This window comes from Rhinatrema bivittatum, chromosome 12 (genome assembly GCF_901001135.1).
Source record: "Rhinatrema bivittatum chromosome 12, aRhiBiv1.1, whole genome shotgun sequence".
NCBI lineage: Eukaryota > Metazoa > Chordata > Amphibia > Gymnophiona > Rhinatrematidae > Rhinatrema > Rhinatrema bivittatum.
Window position 1 is genome coordinate 11859628 of NC_042626.1, and position 16017 is coordinate 11875644.

At 48.9% G+C, this 16017-nt stretch overlaps 1 protein-coding gene across 2 annotated transcripts in view; it reads right to left on the reverse strand.

The window, feature by feature from the left end:
- Nucleotides 1-16017, reverse strand: part of NGF (nerve growth factor) — a 50400-nt gene that overhangs the window by 7236 nt on the left and 27147 nt on the right. For both annotated transcript variants that reach the window (XM_029573594.1, XM_029573593.1), the window contains exon 2: nucleotides 230-374. The gene's annotated coding sequence lies outside the window, so the exon portion shown is untranslated. The remainder of the gene's footprint in view (nucleotides 1-229; nucleotides 375-16017) is intronic.

Here is a 16017-nt window from a genome sequence, read left to right on the forward strand (position 1 = left end):
GCTATTAGCCGCGCGCTGGCTTGGATGCACGTTTTGGACGCGCTGATCCCCTCATTGCATCAGGGGTTATGGACACTTGTCCAAAACGTGCGTCCAACTGCGGGCTGAGCTGGCCTGAGCCCATGATATTGCATCGGCCTATCTGTGTTTTTTTCAAGCTCTCCTCCTCGTCAAGCCCCTGGGTCTTTGCCCGTTTTCTTTCCAAGCTCCTGGCATGGGCTTCACCTACCTCTGGGTGTACTGAAGGTAAAGCTGCTCCTCCCAGTTGGCCTTTATTGCGCCCCAACGCTTAACAGAGCTGCGGGCCAGCATGCCATCAGGACCAGTTTTGCTGTAGAGTTCAAAGGGGGTTCCTGATGCCTACTTCTCCTTTCCTGCATCGCAAAAAAAAAACAAACAAATAAAAATTAAGAATATATACATATTTAACCATAACAATATATGAAAGTTGCACTACACCTGCATAGCCGGTATGCAAATTGAGCTCCACCCCTCTCTCTGTATGAGAATTGAGCTCTGCCCCTCTGTATTGAACTCTGCCTCACTCTCCAGCACCGCCCCTCTCTCTCTGTATTGTCCAATCCATTCTCTACTACCACATATGGAACCTGAGCTCCGCCCCCCTCCCTGGCTGTACTCTCCAGCACCGCCCCTCTCTCTCTGTATTGTCCAATCCATTCTCTACTACCACATATGGAACCTGAGCTCCGCCCCCCACCCTGGCTGTACTCTCCAGCTCCGCCTCTCTGAAGAGTCAAACCATTCTCTACCACCTCCCTCTGCACCGGAGCTCAGCCTGCAACCTCTGCTACCATAAATCTCAGTTACGCACTTCCTACACGTTTGCTCATCCTTGCACGGGCTCATACTACTACCATGTTTATTTATTTGATTTATATTCCCCTTTTTTTCACTTCAAAGTGGATCACATTCTGGGACTGTAGGTACTTCCCTATCCCCAGAGGGCTTACAATCTAAGAGGTGGATTTTAAAATGACCTGGTGCGCGAGTGAGGATACGCTACAGCTTTTAATCGTGCGCGCACTTACACGCGTTTGTTTTAAAATGCACCAAGCACGCGTAAGTGTGCTCCCGAGATTAAGAGATTACTCGAGCACAGCTAGTGCGCGTGCGTCTTCGATAGGACCATGTCGGCGTTTACGTGCGCAAGTCAGCAAATTTCAAAACACGCTCGCATGGGCACGTTCCCAGTTTTCCAAATGGTCCACCGGTTTGTCCAGTTAACAGCGAGGTCTTTCAGACCCCTCTGGTTCTTTTTCCTGCACGCTGCCCCCTCACCCTTTCCTGTAAGCCCCTAAACCTTGAGATCTGCAGATTTGCTCCTCATCACGAGCAGCAGTAAAGTTATGTGGATATCTAGCGTATGGTTTGGTTTTTATAATTCGGAGTGATGATGCGGGTAAGTCTTGGTCACACCCTGGAATGCCCAGCATGCTGAGGACTTGGTCCAGTGCCTTCTCAAAAATGAGGAACGCCCCCTGACATCGTGCCAGCGCCGTGAGTTTTGGTACAGGTTCGCTATGGAGAGCGCCCCCTACTGAATCACCCCATAGTGCGGTCCGCAGCACGCAGTCTTCCCTGGAGGTCTCCCATGAAAGCAGTGCCCGGGCATGCCCAGTGCTAAATGTCTGAGATCTCATGGCACGAGAGCCTCAGGGCGCCACTCAGCCTAAAAAAAACCCAACCCTAATAAACCAATTGCATTAAAGAATGCTGGATAAATATATATTGTTATATTGTTTCATTGTATTTCCCGCCTGAGTTCTTTGTAAACCGGCATGATGTGCTCCACGAATGTCGGTAAATAAAAGTTAATAAATAAATAAAAATAAATAAATAAATAAATAAATAACACAACAGAAAGAAAGGGTGACATTTCAATCAGGAAGATTGCACAAGGAATGCACACAAAGTCTTTTCTGATTCCACTGTTTGCAGTTCCTTAAAGTTTTCAGGCAGGTTTTTCTCTTCTGCTGAGTCTGAATTCTTGCCTTTTTTTTTCTTCCTAGCTAGGCTGAAGCACCTTTTTACCATCTTCTTACGGGACCTTCCCTTTCCGTGGTTCCCGAAAGACCTCAGCAGTGCGCTGCCCGCAGTCTGCCGTTAGCAGGGATAGCAGAGAGACCCAGTATCGGCTTGGGCCCACTGCGCCGTACAAGCAGGCGTGGAGCCCGCTGTCACGCACCGGGGGGGGGGAGGCGTCACGGGCAGGTGGAGCTGTGGGTGGAGTCCCGACTTAAATGTGCAATCATACAGGCCGATGCGGTATGAGGGGTAATAGACGCGCCTGAAAAACGCGCGGCCAATCGTGTGGTAAGTGATCCGCGCGGCCGAGCGTTTGTTCATTTTGAAAATTCCTGTGCGCGAGTCCCGCGCCCCCGCATGGGTTACTGCTTCGCTGGGGAGAGGTGTAACTTTGTGCCAGATGATTTGAGCTCGTACCCGGGGGGCCAATCACCCGAGGCTTTTTGAAACCGGACTCGTGCGCGTATAAGTTTGCTTTGAAAATCCTTGGTAAAGCCTGCGCCTGCGATGTTCACGCAGACTTTATCGCGCTCTGAGCCTGTTGTAAAATTAGCCCTCTGTGTTCCCTTCCAGCCACCTTTTACCAAGGCTGCTAAACAAGTCTGAGGGATCATTGATTATACTCCTAATCTCATTACCGCGCCGTGTTTAGGATTTGTTCAGGTAACACTGCCCTCCATTCACAGATCTCAGGCCCGGTTTATTTGTTTAGTCATTCAGTTATTTTATACACCGTCGTTCCAAGTGAAGATCACAACGGTTTACAAAAGTAAAGTTCAAATTTATTGGTCAACATATACTTTGATAAAATACGTACTACTTAGGTCTTTGCATTGCAAATAAAATTATGCAAAAGAACACACTGCGCCGATAGGAAATGGAACGCGCCGATGCGATACAACGCGCATAAAAGCGTGCGTCCAAACTGGGGTTTGTTTTTTTTAACGTGTGTACGGCCACCTCTCCTGGGCTTTCGACGCTATATTTAAATGAGCTGGTGCATTAAAAGGGACGAGCCAGGGAGAAATTGCGCGTCCCTAGTGCTCAAACGCATTGGGCACCCAGGAGACGCGGCTGTGCGCTTACATATTGTTACGGGCGCTCAATACAATTGCTACGGATGTTAAGAAAGAACTAATGTAATGGATCGACTACAAAAAAATAACTTTTCTGGACGCACAATAGCAAGGAGTGAATTTGGCCTGGAGCGTGTATATTGTGCATCTAGAAATTTATTATTTTTTTTTGTAATCGATCCATTTCATTAATTCTTTATTGTTAATCATCAAAAGCAGTAGAGCTACAGTTTTCTATGGTTCCTCCTCCTCTGGGGGAAGAACAGAGAACAGTATTTTGGATTTTTTCATAAGCCCAAGGCTCGCAGAATGACCCGACACCAGCTCTGGGGCTGGAGTTAAGTTTGCCACATGAACAATTGTGCGTTGGGTGCCCGGGGATTTACTGCATCGGGGGGGGGGGGGGGGGGGGGGGGGGGGAATTTAGCCAATAGCCTCATCTACATGGACTTCACATGCGATGAGCGCTGTCAGCTATGCGGTTGTTTGGGTGCTGGTTCTGGATGCACTAATCCCCTTATTGCACTGGGTACTAGTCTAGCGCGGCCAAAACGCACGTCCAACCGCTTGCTAACCTGTGCCCTAGGCTGGGCGCACGTTTAATTGCACCGGCCCCAAAATGCGTTGATTTAGCAAAAGGAGCTCTTATTGCACCAATTTAGCAAAAGGAGCAAAGGAGCAGCCGCTGCACCGTGAGCTCATTCAGAACTAGAGGTCAGGGGGGCAGGAGTAGCTGTGGTCGTGGGGCCCTGGGGGCCGAGTTCATTTTCAGCTGAGGGCCCCACCTGAGGAGAATCACTAGAGCCTGGGATTCAGACCTAATTTAACATACGGTTCTTTTTTTGCAATGCTTCGCCCGTCCTTTCGAAACTGCCCAGGGCGGATTAAAAATAACATTCACGGTCTGAGACATGGCACGTACAGGAATGCAAATAGCAAGGCACCGTCACCACGGGACCGGCTCAGCAATATTTACGCCTTAACTCTGCCTCCGCCACGCTGAATCTCAGGACTGGTAGTGCCAGCGGGCGCCGGCCCCCCCCTGAGCTCTGACTGGGCTTCGACGCGCAGATTTCTAAGCTTTTGTTCGTTTGAGGTCGCGACCATTCCAGCTCTGGCCGCGCTGCCTCCTCGCAGACCAGGACAGGACCGGCGAAGTGCATTAAGGAAAAGGCGGCTTTGTGCAGTCAGTAACTAAAAACCCACCCAAGGGTCCTGAGGTCTTCAGCACTGGTGCAGACCCCTCCCCCCCCCAACAGGACTGAACGTCCCGGCAAGGGTGGATGGGGGCGCTCCACCCAACCAGGCACCGGACTTAGGCAACTGCCCAGGGGGCCAGATTCTGCAGGCACCCGAAATCTGGGCCTGCTCTGCTGCTCTCTCATTTCCAGGGGTGAAATCGCCCACCCCCCCGTATTCTGCCTATGGGCTCGGTAATCTTAAATCCGGTCCTGGTCAGCGGCGGGTGCTCCGTCCGGCTGTACCTTCCTCTAATTTCAATGAAATATTGACACATTCAGTCTAACGAGTGCATTTACCTCGGTCACCTGACCCGCTCGGTTTTCTCTGTCGCTGGTTTTCTTACCGCAAGAACCCCCCCCCCCCCACCCCCTCGACTTTCTCCCCGCAGACTTCTGGGCCCCAGGCGCTGCGCCTCACGCTCTCAGAGCCTGGGAAGGCTCTGCCGGTTTTCCTCGCCGGGTATCGAGCCCGGTTGTGTTCGGAGGTGAGGCACCTGTAACCCCACCCCTGTGCGCCTGTCCCGCACGGGAGGGGGGCATAAAAGAAGTTGTAAGCTCTTCTGGGCAGGGACCCTGCCTCGCTTTTGCTTCCCTTCCCGTCCCCAAGGTGCAGGTCCTTCGGACTAGGGGTGGAAAGGAGCCCTCGCCGGCCCGGGGTGACTCGTGAGCTGTGCTGGAGCTTCCCTCCTCCTGCTGGGCGCTGGGGGTCGTGTCCGCAGAGGCCGGGTCCAAAATAAAGCTTCACGGATGAGAGTTTCGCTGAGCGGCAGGGCTGAATCTGATGAATCACACACCACAGCCTCTGCCCTTTTCCCCTGTGTTACAAGGCTTGTGCCCTCTAACTGTGCAAGGGTCTTAGTAAAGCTGTGCACTGCCCCCCTCCCCCCCCCCCTTCGATGGTCACAAAACCCCTCCCCCATGGCACAGAGAGCTGAGGTCTCCTCTACCCCTCGGGGCTTTGGCAGGTGCCGGATGGGCCTTCTCCCTTGGATGCAGATCTCTTACTCCCAGTCAGCAGATGAATCTTCTGGTGGGAATCCCTGGGGGGTGGGAATCCGTGCGGCCTGAGGGTCTCGCCGGTCCCCTTGACGGGCACAAAACCCTTCCTCCCAGATGGGGGGGAAAACCAATCTTCTTCCCCGATTTAGACTACTGCAGGAATCCTCTGCGCCGGGTCCCCCACCCTCCCTAAACACTGGACGCCTTCAGCCCTGGGTCCCCCCCCATTTCCTGGGCTTCGGAAAGGCCCAGGCCTTCTGCAGGGCTCCTCTGAATGAAAGTTCAAAATCCCCCAAATTGGTCCCAGAGCAGCCATTCTGCACCTGCTGGGGAGACGACAGCAGTGGAGCCCCTGTGACTTCTCCTGGAGGGGGGTCTCGGAGAGGTTTCTGAGGCTCCAGGTAGACCCAAAATCCAACTTGGGAAAATACAACCTCTCACTCTCAACTTCGACTGCCCCCAGAGCCTATCGCAGGGATCTGATCTGCTATAGGAGCTCAGGACCTCGGCCACCCATTACTGCTCCGCCAGCAGCAGGGCCGTCCATGAATGGCTACTCCCCTAATTATTTCCCTCTCTGCACTAGACTCTTGCCAGACCTATTAGTAACCCCCAAAAATGGCCTGGGCTACACACACAGATCACGCTGCCTTCCTTTGGCAAAGTCGAGCCCGTGTTGCTCACTAGTGCCAAGCTAGCGATGGCTGGGGTGAGGGGAGAGGGGCAGGGGTGAAGAAGGGGCAAAGCAGCCTGTGTGCTTTTGAAAATGCTAAACACCTGGCACGGTTTTACTGCCCGGTCCTAAATGCACCTGAAGTTAACGACCCGTTTCTGAGGGCACCTGGCAGCACCAGCATTGTGAATCCCGTGTGTTACCTTTTCAGCTGCCCTTAGTGAACTTCTCACACAGGCCCTCAATGTGTCAGGGGTGAATGGTGTTTGAAAATAGGCAAACTCAACGGCACGGCAGATTTCCTCGGTAACGCCAAGGGGCTGCCAGAAGTGCCCGATACCGTGAATCACCAGTGCTTGTGTGGCTGCACCAAGAATGTCACACACTTCACTACAGGTGACCATCACCTGTTTTGGACCCATCCAAACCTCACACCGAGGGGGAGGGGGGGGGGTATTGTCCACTTACAGGGCCGGTGAGCAGGCTCCCTGGGCCCAATCTGATTGGACAGTTCTGTCTCAAGAGGGAAGATAAATGGCCGGAGCTGAAGTGTGAAGGGGACATCTGGACCTTAGGAACGGCAGCCTGGGATCCTTATGGTAACGCTACGGCTTTAGCATGTGGTAAGCGAGCATTTGCACGATAACACTGTAGATCAAGCGTGCCGTAAACTGGCATTCTTCTCATAACAGCCTGGATCTAACACATTGCAATCTGGTGTTTGTACAACACCACCACGGATTTAGCAAACTGTAATTTGCTAAGCTTCTGAGAACAATACGGGCTTAGCAGACTGTAATTTGGTCTCGCTCTCTCTCTCTCAGTAACGCTAGGGCAGGAGCAATGCTGTGCCTTGACAGCCTTACAATAACACCAGGGATTAAGCACGCTGTGCTTCCTCACTTCTTTAATGGCCCCATGGTTTGAGCACGCTGTTTGTTATCCTTAGGATAATTCTCTGTGAATCCACTGCCCTGGCATTTAGCGATTAACGCTTGCAGTAATGCTCTGAATTTTGCACGCCGTTACGTAAAACGGCGCTCCCTGCGTAGTGCTCCAGATCTGGCCCCACTGCGGGCGCAGTGTGGCGAGGACAATAAAACAAATAATAAATGTGGGCATCGGTCGGAATGGTCCCTTCTGAGGAATTTCGTTCCCCTCCCGGGCCGGTTAGGGTTCGAACTTCTCCCCCCCCCCCCCCCCCCATCATGCACTCGTTGTGTCACTGGGGAAAAGAGCAGGCTATAAAGTAAATGGTGAGCCCCTGACTTCAAGAGGGGCTTCCAGGTGGTCAGTTTAGAAAGCTGCAAGACAGTCTGCCCCTTGCCTAGCAGGCACGGCGCACGCCAATACGCCAAGCCCTGAACTGGAAAGAAAGCAAAATTCCAGTTCAGCACCGCACACCTCCAGGAAGGCGGGAGAGGGGCCCCGTCAGTCTTACTGGGATTTTTGAGTCACCATTTTTTATGAACATGACATTTTGAAATAGAACTGGATTGTTTGTAGATTGCAGTGACTAACGTGAAGAAATATGCAAAGATTTGTTTACCAGCCCCGTGGCTCAGGGGTGGTGGTGGTGGTGCAGATTGCCACACAGAGAGACCTGGGCTCGGTGCCTTGGGTCCTTACTTCCACCTCTTATCATGCGCAGCTGTACAGATTCACAGAGGACTCGGCATCCGGCCAGTGTCCCCCTCTAAGGCGCATGGCAAAGAGCCAACATCTTTATCCTCCCAGCAGGAGGCACCCTCCAGCTGCCCGGGGGCCTCATAGTCTCCAGGAGCTGCCAGCCCCGCGTGGGACGGCTGGAGCAGGCCTGGCTGGAAGAAAGGTGTCGTCAGTTTCTGGAATACTTTAGAGGGCAACATTGGACTTCATGAATACGGTCTGGCCAAGGTCTGAAGGTTGGCGATTATGGGACACCAGCTCTTTCAGTTTTCTACTTTCCACCCCCACATGTTTCTGGATCCTGACCATTTTTTATATCATCTCTGCTTTCCTCCACCTCTTCTGCCTTCTGGGTCTCACATTTTGTGTCTATGGAAAAAAAACAAAAAGCTCAGTGAATCATGCCCTGAATTAATTAATTTCCCTGCAAATACGTCTATGCAAATGTCTGACCAGTAAACGTATTTTATGGCCCGTGTGTGATACTTCATTACCTTCTACCCTCTGAAAGAAACCTTCCTCAAGGCCCTTCAAAAGGCAGCAGCTGAGTGGAGACGCCAGCACATTTCCTTCCACGTCTACCAAATTCAAGCAGATCTCCCGACTCAAGCTCGGCTGCTTTTCCTTGATGTAGGTTTAGATGGATCATGGAGCAAAGGAAACTAGCGAGATAACGGGCAGGGAGAGAGGGAAGGGGGCATCTGAGATCCTGCTGCTCACAACAAGGGCGGTTAGAAAAATGCTTTCAGGGTGGACTTTGTAAATGCAACACAAGCTTTACTAAAGAAATAAACATGAAGAATGTGGAGAAACTTGGTTGATTTCATATCTTAGACCATATGCTGAGCGCGATGTTTCTGGGATAAGTTCCCAGACTTGGCTTAAACAAAAGATGTAATGTTATATCTGATTTAGCAGAGCTGAAAATGTCTACTGATCGTTATTGTGCAGAAAGGTATCCAGCAAAACCAGCTGTATGTGTTTCCATGAGAAAGAAAAAAGTAGGATTTTTTAAATCACAACTTCAGTTCTCGTTTTCTCACTAGCCATGACTTGAGCCAGTCTGACAAGTCAACCACAGTACCTTGCTACTTTTGTTCCCAATGGCTTAGGTTACTAACGAGAAAACAAAATACACAACTCTTAATTTGTTATTCCTTCTTGCCAGCTAAGAAATCAAGGAACTGACGCAGAATGAATTGGGCTGTTTTTGGGGGGGGGGGGGGGGGGAGTAGGCGATAAGTCAATAAATAGACGATGGAAGTAGAAAGTGGTCACAGAGATCCTATTTGTTGAGTTGAGAATGGCGCCTTCAGGTCGTAATGCGATAAGTTCATTTCTCAGAATGTTTCAAGACATGACTTGCCTATTACAGTAAGTCCTGCACAGCAGGGGCTCCCCACCTCAAACTGTGCAACACCATAAATCTAAAGGATGCCAAAGAGAGAAAATGAAGGCCAAGTGAGAAGCTGTGAACTTGATTAAGCACCGGAGTAGGCCGAGAAACATGGAGAGCATCCATCCTTCTTGACTTTCTGTTGAGGACTGTGGGGAGATTTTCTTTCTAGCCAAGCACAATAGTGGTATCTCAACCCTTCAACTGCTTTAGCAGCGAACAGCCCAGCCAACACACCAATGCAAGAAGAGAACTGAAATAAAAAAACCCCAAAACAAAACCCAACAAGTATCAACACATACAAAAAGCAAGCGAGTCACCAACAGGACACAAGTTGCTTCAACTGTTACAGCACCCCCTGTTAATACCCAACACATCACATAGCTTGCAAAGCAGTGGGGTGCCAACCTGCAGTCCTCAAACTCACCAGCAGATCTAGCGTCAGGATATCCATTGTGAATATTTACAACATTTATTTCAACACAGCAGCTCTAGTTTAGGGTTCATTTATTCATTTTATGGTTATCCTGAAAACCAAGCCTGTTGGTGGCCTTCAAGGACTGGCGTTTGGCTTTTAAAACTGTGCTGAAGAGTTCTAGGAATTTGGCTGGACATCTGTTGGATATTTGTTGGAGATTTCAGATGGATTCTCAAGGCTAAAACTGCTGGAGACCTGGTGGGTAAGCCCTAATACCTTTCTAAGATTTTAAAGGTGTAACATATAAGCTCTGTAGCCCTAATGCTAGAATACTAATGATCTTGACCCAGTGAGCTGGAAGGAGAGGGAACCTCCTGATGTTATCCACAATGGCCAGCACGCTCAAACTGGGAGAATGACATCAAAACCTGAAAGCTGTTACCAGAGTAACAAATCACCCTTGGAAGAGAGAAAGGATTTGTCTCATAATTAAGCTGACTTTGGAGCTGGGTCTCACTCAGCCTAAGAAAGTGAAGTAGATTGTCACTAATCGCCTGCCCCAGAATAGGATGCAATTTAGGTTGCTTCTACAAATATTGGATCCAGCGATTTCTGCAATTACCATTGACTACCTGAATAAAAGAAAGTCCATGGGAGCCCCAAGCCTGTATGTGCAGTGAACTGTTGTGGTCTACTCCCCCCCCCCCCTGCACCCCAAATAGGCTTACTGTGAACTCCCTGATGGTCTAGTACCAGTGCTCTCATGTGGATCACCAATAGAGCAGAACTGAGCAGAACTAATAAATGCTATTTATACCAAGGTCCTAATAAATGAAATTGCAAGTTAATAATGTAACAATAGAACTACATGATGACCTGATCAAGTTTGATTAAACCATCTTTAGTGTTATATACAGTTGGCATAATTTGCCTCAGGGTTGTAACTAGGGGTGAGCAAGAGGGCAGCTGCCCAGGGCACAAAGCCATTTGGGGCACAAATGAGTCTGCACAGGATGAAAAGGCAGGGAGTGTGGTGCTCTCCTACCATCTGGGTTGAGTGGGAGAGAGGAAAAAAGGACTGGGTTTCAGAGTGAGACAGAGAAAACTGGGGATGAAGGTAGAGACGGGATGGAGGGCTTAATTATTCTTGCCTGCTGCAGGGACGAAAATCCTTGGTTTCAGCTCTGCTCTGGCTAGACATGTAGAAACATAGAACGTGCTGGCGGATTAAAAAAAAACATATGGCCCATCCAGTCTTCCCATCCACACCTCCTATTCAGCTTTACCATCCCTTCCTCTGTGCTTGTCCCATGCTTTCCTGAACTCTGATACTGGCTTTGTCTCTATCACCTCCACTTGGAGGCTGTTCCATGCATCTACTACCCTCTCTGTAAAGAAATATTTCCTGAGATTACTCCTGAGTCTACTCCCTATCATCCTTATCCCATGACTCCTCATTCTACTTTCTAGTGACTTGGACTGGACACAGCTGGAGACAGGATGCTGGTCTCGATGGTCCTTTGGTCTGACCCAACATGGCATATGGTATCTCCTTTCCTTGAAAGAAGCCTGCTTCCTATGCCTCTGTTCCTTGGAGTTATTTAAATGTCTTTACCATATCTCCTGCCTTTACTCTAGGGAAATAGTTGTATTCGCAGCTCTGCTTGTGCTCGTCTTCCATACAGTGAAAGGATTCTTATGCGTATCTAACATGACCCTTCTTAGCAAATCACAGATACCCTTTGTGGAAAATTCTTTGAACATCTGGTCCTTTGTACTGTATTTTCTAAAGGATTTTGCTGATCCTGTGTCTAAGGTTAAATTGGTTTGAAAACGGATCCCTTAATATCCAGTAGATGATTAGGAAGCACGGTTACCCTTTGGTAGCAGCTGAAGAGCAAATGAACAGTGAATGTTATATTCCAGTAGTCTTATCTGATATAAAGGATAAGGATGGGAGGGTTAGGAGTTTCTTGATGGGATAGAAGGGGAGGTTGGGTGGGATTTATTCTAAAGTGATGATGTATTTGTGTGTTATGATTTTATATGTTGTGAATTGCCTCGAGCCCCTTTTGTTTGATGTAAAAATGTAAATAAAGATAAATATAAAATGGCAGTGTGCTTGGAAAGTTGAACCTGTACTACTGCTGAGCCTGCCTATTTATTTATTTCATTCCTTTCCATAGTAGCTCAAGGCGAGATAGAGAATAAACACCAAGAGTACAATAATCAACCAAAACCAATGCAAATTAAAATATAATCACTGCAACAATAAAATATCTGTTCTAAATGGGAAATATCTGAGGGGAGCATAGTTCAGATGATGTATGGAAAGAATGACAGCTGAACCGAGGGATTCTTCTCAATGGATTTCGGAAAATTGGAAATGTCCAAAGTCTGATTATTATAGATGGAAGCCCCAAAAGCCTGACTATTGCCAGTGGCCTACAGACTGAGTTTTATTTCTTCTTATTCCTTTGTCTTTCATTCCATCTCCTTTAATTGAGAAACTACAGAAAAAAAAATCCATGATAAGCCTTCATAGTTTTCAGCAGCAGTAAAAAGCTTAGGCAGTCTCTGTACAGTTTTGTTCTCATGTGACGATTAAAAATAAAATAAAAATAAATAAAATGGTAGTGCGGCATTCTAGTAGACGCATTGATCCTGGAGGAAAGTAGAGTCTTTGTAAGCTGCAACACCTTTCAATGGGCGAACAAATGAGATTTTAAGACCACCCAGGGCTCATCTTCAGGAGGTCTCAAAAGCTCAATGTACTACAACGTGTCCCTTCTGCAGATCCTTGAACAGCTATCATAACCCTGCCTTGCACAGGTTTCCTGGGTAACAGGAAGGGATGCGGGGAGAGGTGGGTGGGACGGCCACTAGACCAACTCAAAAGCCTCCATCTTGACCTTTCCTCCTTTTGCCACCTCCATCTCCTGAAGGTCTCCGCCGGGCCCAGGATCAACCAAGTGCAGTGAGTTGAGGTATCAGTGGGGAAAAAATTCTCAGGATATCGGGTTCATTGGACAAGTCCTGTTGAGGGTGGTGTCTCCAAATGGGCTTGTTTTGCATATACTTTCAATTAACAGACCTTGCTAATCAACAATCTCTGGAAGGCCTACTAAACGGTAGACTCAAAGAGCAGCAAGGGTCCTTATTTCAAGAGGTCAGAGCCAAAAGCTGGATTCCTCTGCCCTTGAGAGTTCATGCGTTTTTTTTTCTGTGTTCTAGTTTTGCTCAGATGCTATGATTCAACTACTCCAGATTTAATCACTGAAAATATCCTCGGTATTGTCAATGAAGGAAAGCAGCAGTGCAAAACTGCCAGCAAGATTTACACTGGAGCGGGCTCCCCCTCTTCCTCCCTCCCTTAGTCTGTTATCACAGTTTTGTTATGCTGTTGCGTTAAGTTAAATACAACCGTCTGGGGCTTTGTGTATCAACTGACAGGTCAGCAGTAAACAAAGAGGAATGAAAGTTACTCAAATGATTATTAAAAAGTGTTCTGACTGGTTTTCATAGGAGGAGGAGGAGGCCATTCAGACAAGGGCACCTCAACTAGGATAACAAGTTCTTCTAAGGAGGAGGCTTAACCACCCCAACGCTGCACTTAACCAAGTGGAAGGATATGAGACACTGATAGCATGTTATGAGATGCAAAATACACTCCAAGGACCCGTTTCTGAAGCAGAACAATGCATATCCTGGACCGAAAGTAGCAGTCAGACTCACATGCTACTCAAGCCAAAATCAACACACACCAACTCCCCTCCCTCCGTCCCTACCCCGCCAACAGAAGCATTCAGTCTACTGCCAAGGTCAGAATCAAGAGCAGGGTACTTGCATCAAGAGCAATACAAATGCTTGTGAATTACTTGTGATGAAAATAGCCCCTCTCTGCCTTTATTTTTCACCCCAAACTCATAAATGATCAATTATTTATCCAGGGGCCTATTTACTAAATTGGCAAACAACACTTGTAATTCACTGATTAGCACCCGTTGCCATAATGCAGTGTTATCCCAGGAATAAGCCAGATCAGAAATAATGAGTTGCACTGCATGGAAAAGAAACCACATGCCTGGTGGTAAACATTGTAAGTTGCCTTATTCCTTGAAAGCCAACTGCACGTCCAAAGGAATAGTTGACTTTCACCTGGGAAAATCAGTGCACACTGCATATTGCTGCTCCCAGGGATCCCTTTAAAGGAGCCACAAAGCCAATGAAAATCCACTGCACCTTCAAATCCATAGCAGTCTATTGACCTCTCTTCCCCCCCCCCCCCCCAGCTTCTCTTCGTGTTTGTATGTCAGAAAAATTAGGTCCCCCTATCAAACAGCCTCCCAGCTCCCCCACCCCAGGTTAACCAGAAACTGCCTGGGGGTCGCGTCAGGTCAGGAGCCATCCCCTCTCACTCTTGCCTCACTGGTGCCACACGGGCTGATTCCAGATGCTGCTGTGCCCCACCGTGTGCAGAGGCATGGGTGCCTTTGGGGTGAGCTGGCACGGCAGGAGCTTGAGGAAGGAGAGCTCAAGGAGGAAGAAGGTGGGGATTTGGAAGGGGGGCACTTTTTTCAATGGGGGTAGGGCTTGAGATTAAGGCGGGGTCTAACTTATTTGACATTTGGGCACAGGAGGGGGTGTGGGGAGAGGTAAATGGGAAGGCCATTTACAGTGATTTTGAAACAAGGGGATGGCGAGGGAATTTTTATCAGCCTTGTGGGCCCTTTAAAAATTGGTGGCCCCAGGATGGGAGGGGAGGGACTGCCCATGCTTCTTTCTGTGGCTAGGAATGCATGAAGTTCCCGGCTACGGCAATGCAAAGTAAAATTACTGTGGGATTCACTAAACTGCAGTACTCGGGTACCACAAATCCCGCTGTAATATACTTGCAGTAAAATGGCGCAGTAATGTGACATTTTAGCATAGCTCAGTAAACCGGCCCCTTAATCATTTATGAAAGACCCGATGGGTTTTGAATTATTTGTCGTTGGGTTCTGTTCCAGTTGCCAGAGCTTTTATTGGCTCAGCATAAGGGTCATCCAAAGAAGACGATGGTGAGCTTTGAGGATCACAGAGGTACCGGTTTCAGATGAGGGAAAAGAAGAGGGACTGTGAAGGGCCCATCCTCTTTGGATGAGAACGTCCTCCAAAGCTCTCTCTGACCCTCACAGACCAACCGCCGAGCCACTAGCACTTCAGGTTCTCTCTGCATGGACTCCCCGGTGCCCTAGACGGCTACTGCTGCCGCATGCCTCATTAAAGGCCCTTACAGGGGCCTGGCTTCCTCACTTGACTTCACTGTCTTCCTTCTCGCAAGCCTGGCCCATCAGTTACTCGGTCAGCAGACGCCTCCTGATCTCTTGTGATGACCTGGTCGTCCCTTCTTCAGCTCCTGTAATGTTTCACTCCCTTCCCTCTGCTGCCGCTCTTTTCCTCTGGGCTTGTCCTGCCCAAGATTCTGCCCCTTGATTGTCCTTTAATTTCCACTTGTTTTTTCCTGTCAATATCTTCACTAACATTTTTGTTCTTCTTCCCTGATGTGTGATTTGTGGCTTGTTCTGTCTGCGCCTGCCCTCAGGGTACGTACATTTTCACAGGGACCTTTGTGATCTAGAAAGCCCATGCATGATGTCATCTTTGGATCATTTTTGTGTTTGTTCAATAAAAGGTTATCAAAAAAACCTGTAAAGGATCCGTTTTTTTGACGACCAATGTGTGTGCCACCTTCTCACAGCCGGAAGGGGAATCAGGTCCTTTCGCCAGGACCTCACTGGAGTCTCCCATCTGAGTTTTCAAGAGAGCATCAAGAGAAGGACAGGGGAAGGGAAGTCCACGTTTGAAAGCTCCTAATCAGGTTTGAAAAAGGTGCACTGTTGCCTTAATCTCACAAACAAAATGCACCATAATATGAAATCAGAACTAGAGGAGCTTATCTGACAATACAGGAGGCACTGCCCATACAGAGTGTGGCGTGGCAACTTGATGGTGTGCGCCAACCGCCACCAGCCCCAGTGAACCTAAGCCAGACAAGCTTTCTAGGACTGGAAAGGAGGTGGGGGGCGTTGCAGGTGTGGGCGAACGCAGCATGCGCAGAAGTGATCACAGGGCTGGGAGGGGACGATGCGACTCCGGAACTAAAACCTCCAAACCAAGGTGAAGGACTGCATGAGCGGGAAGAGGAGAGTGCGGCCCCGTTTCAGGGGCCACCCTGTCCAAACGTGGCCGATGGGCGAAACCTGTCCGAGTCCTTCTGCTTATTGAGGAATTCTGTTTCCAAGAAAGATGAAACCGGCTAATCAGATCAGCTCCTGAAAATGATCTCAGGGGGGCTTTGCAGGCCTCTGCCCTTCCAAACACATGAATTCCCTCTTCACCAGCTCGGGTTGCAGTTCTGTAAAACGATCCAGGGTGGGTTTAATGAAGGGCTCCCGGATCCCCTCTGGTGAACCCGATGCACCGAATTAACCAGGAAGTCTCCTCCTCGCTTTCTGGAT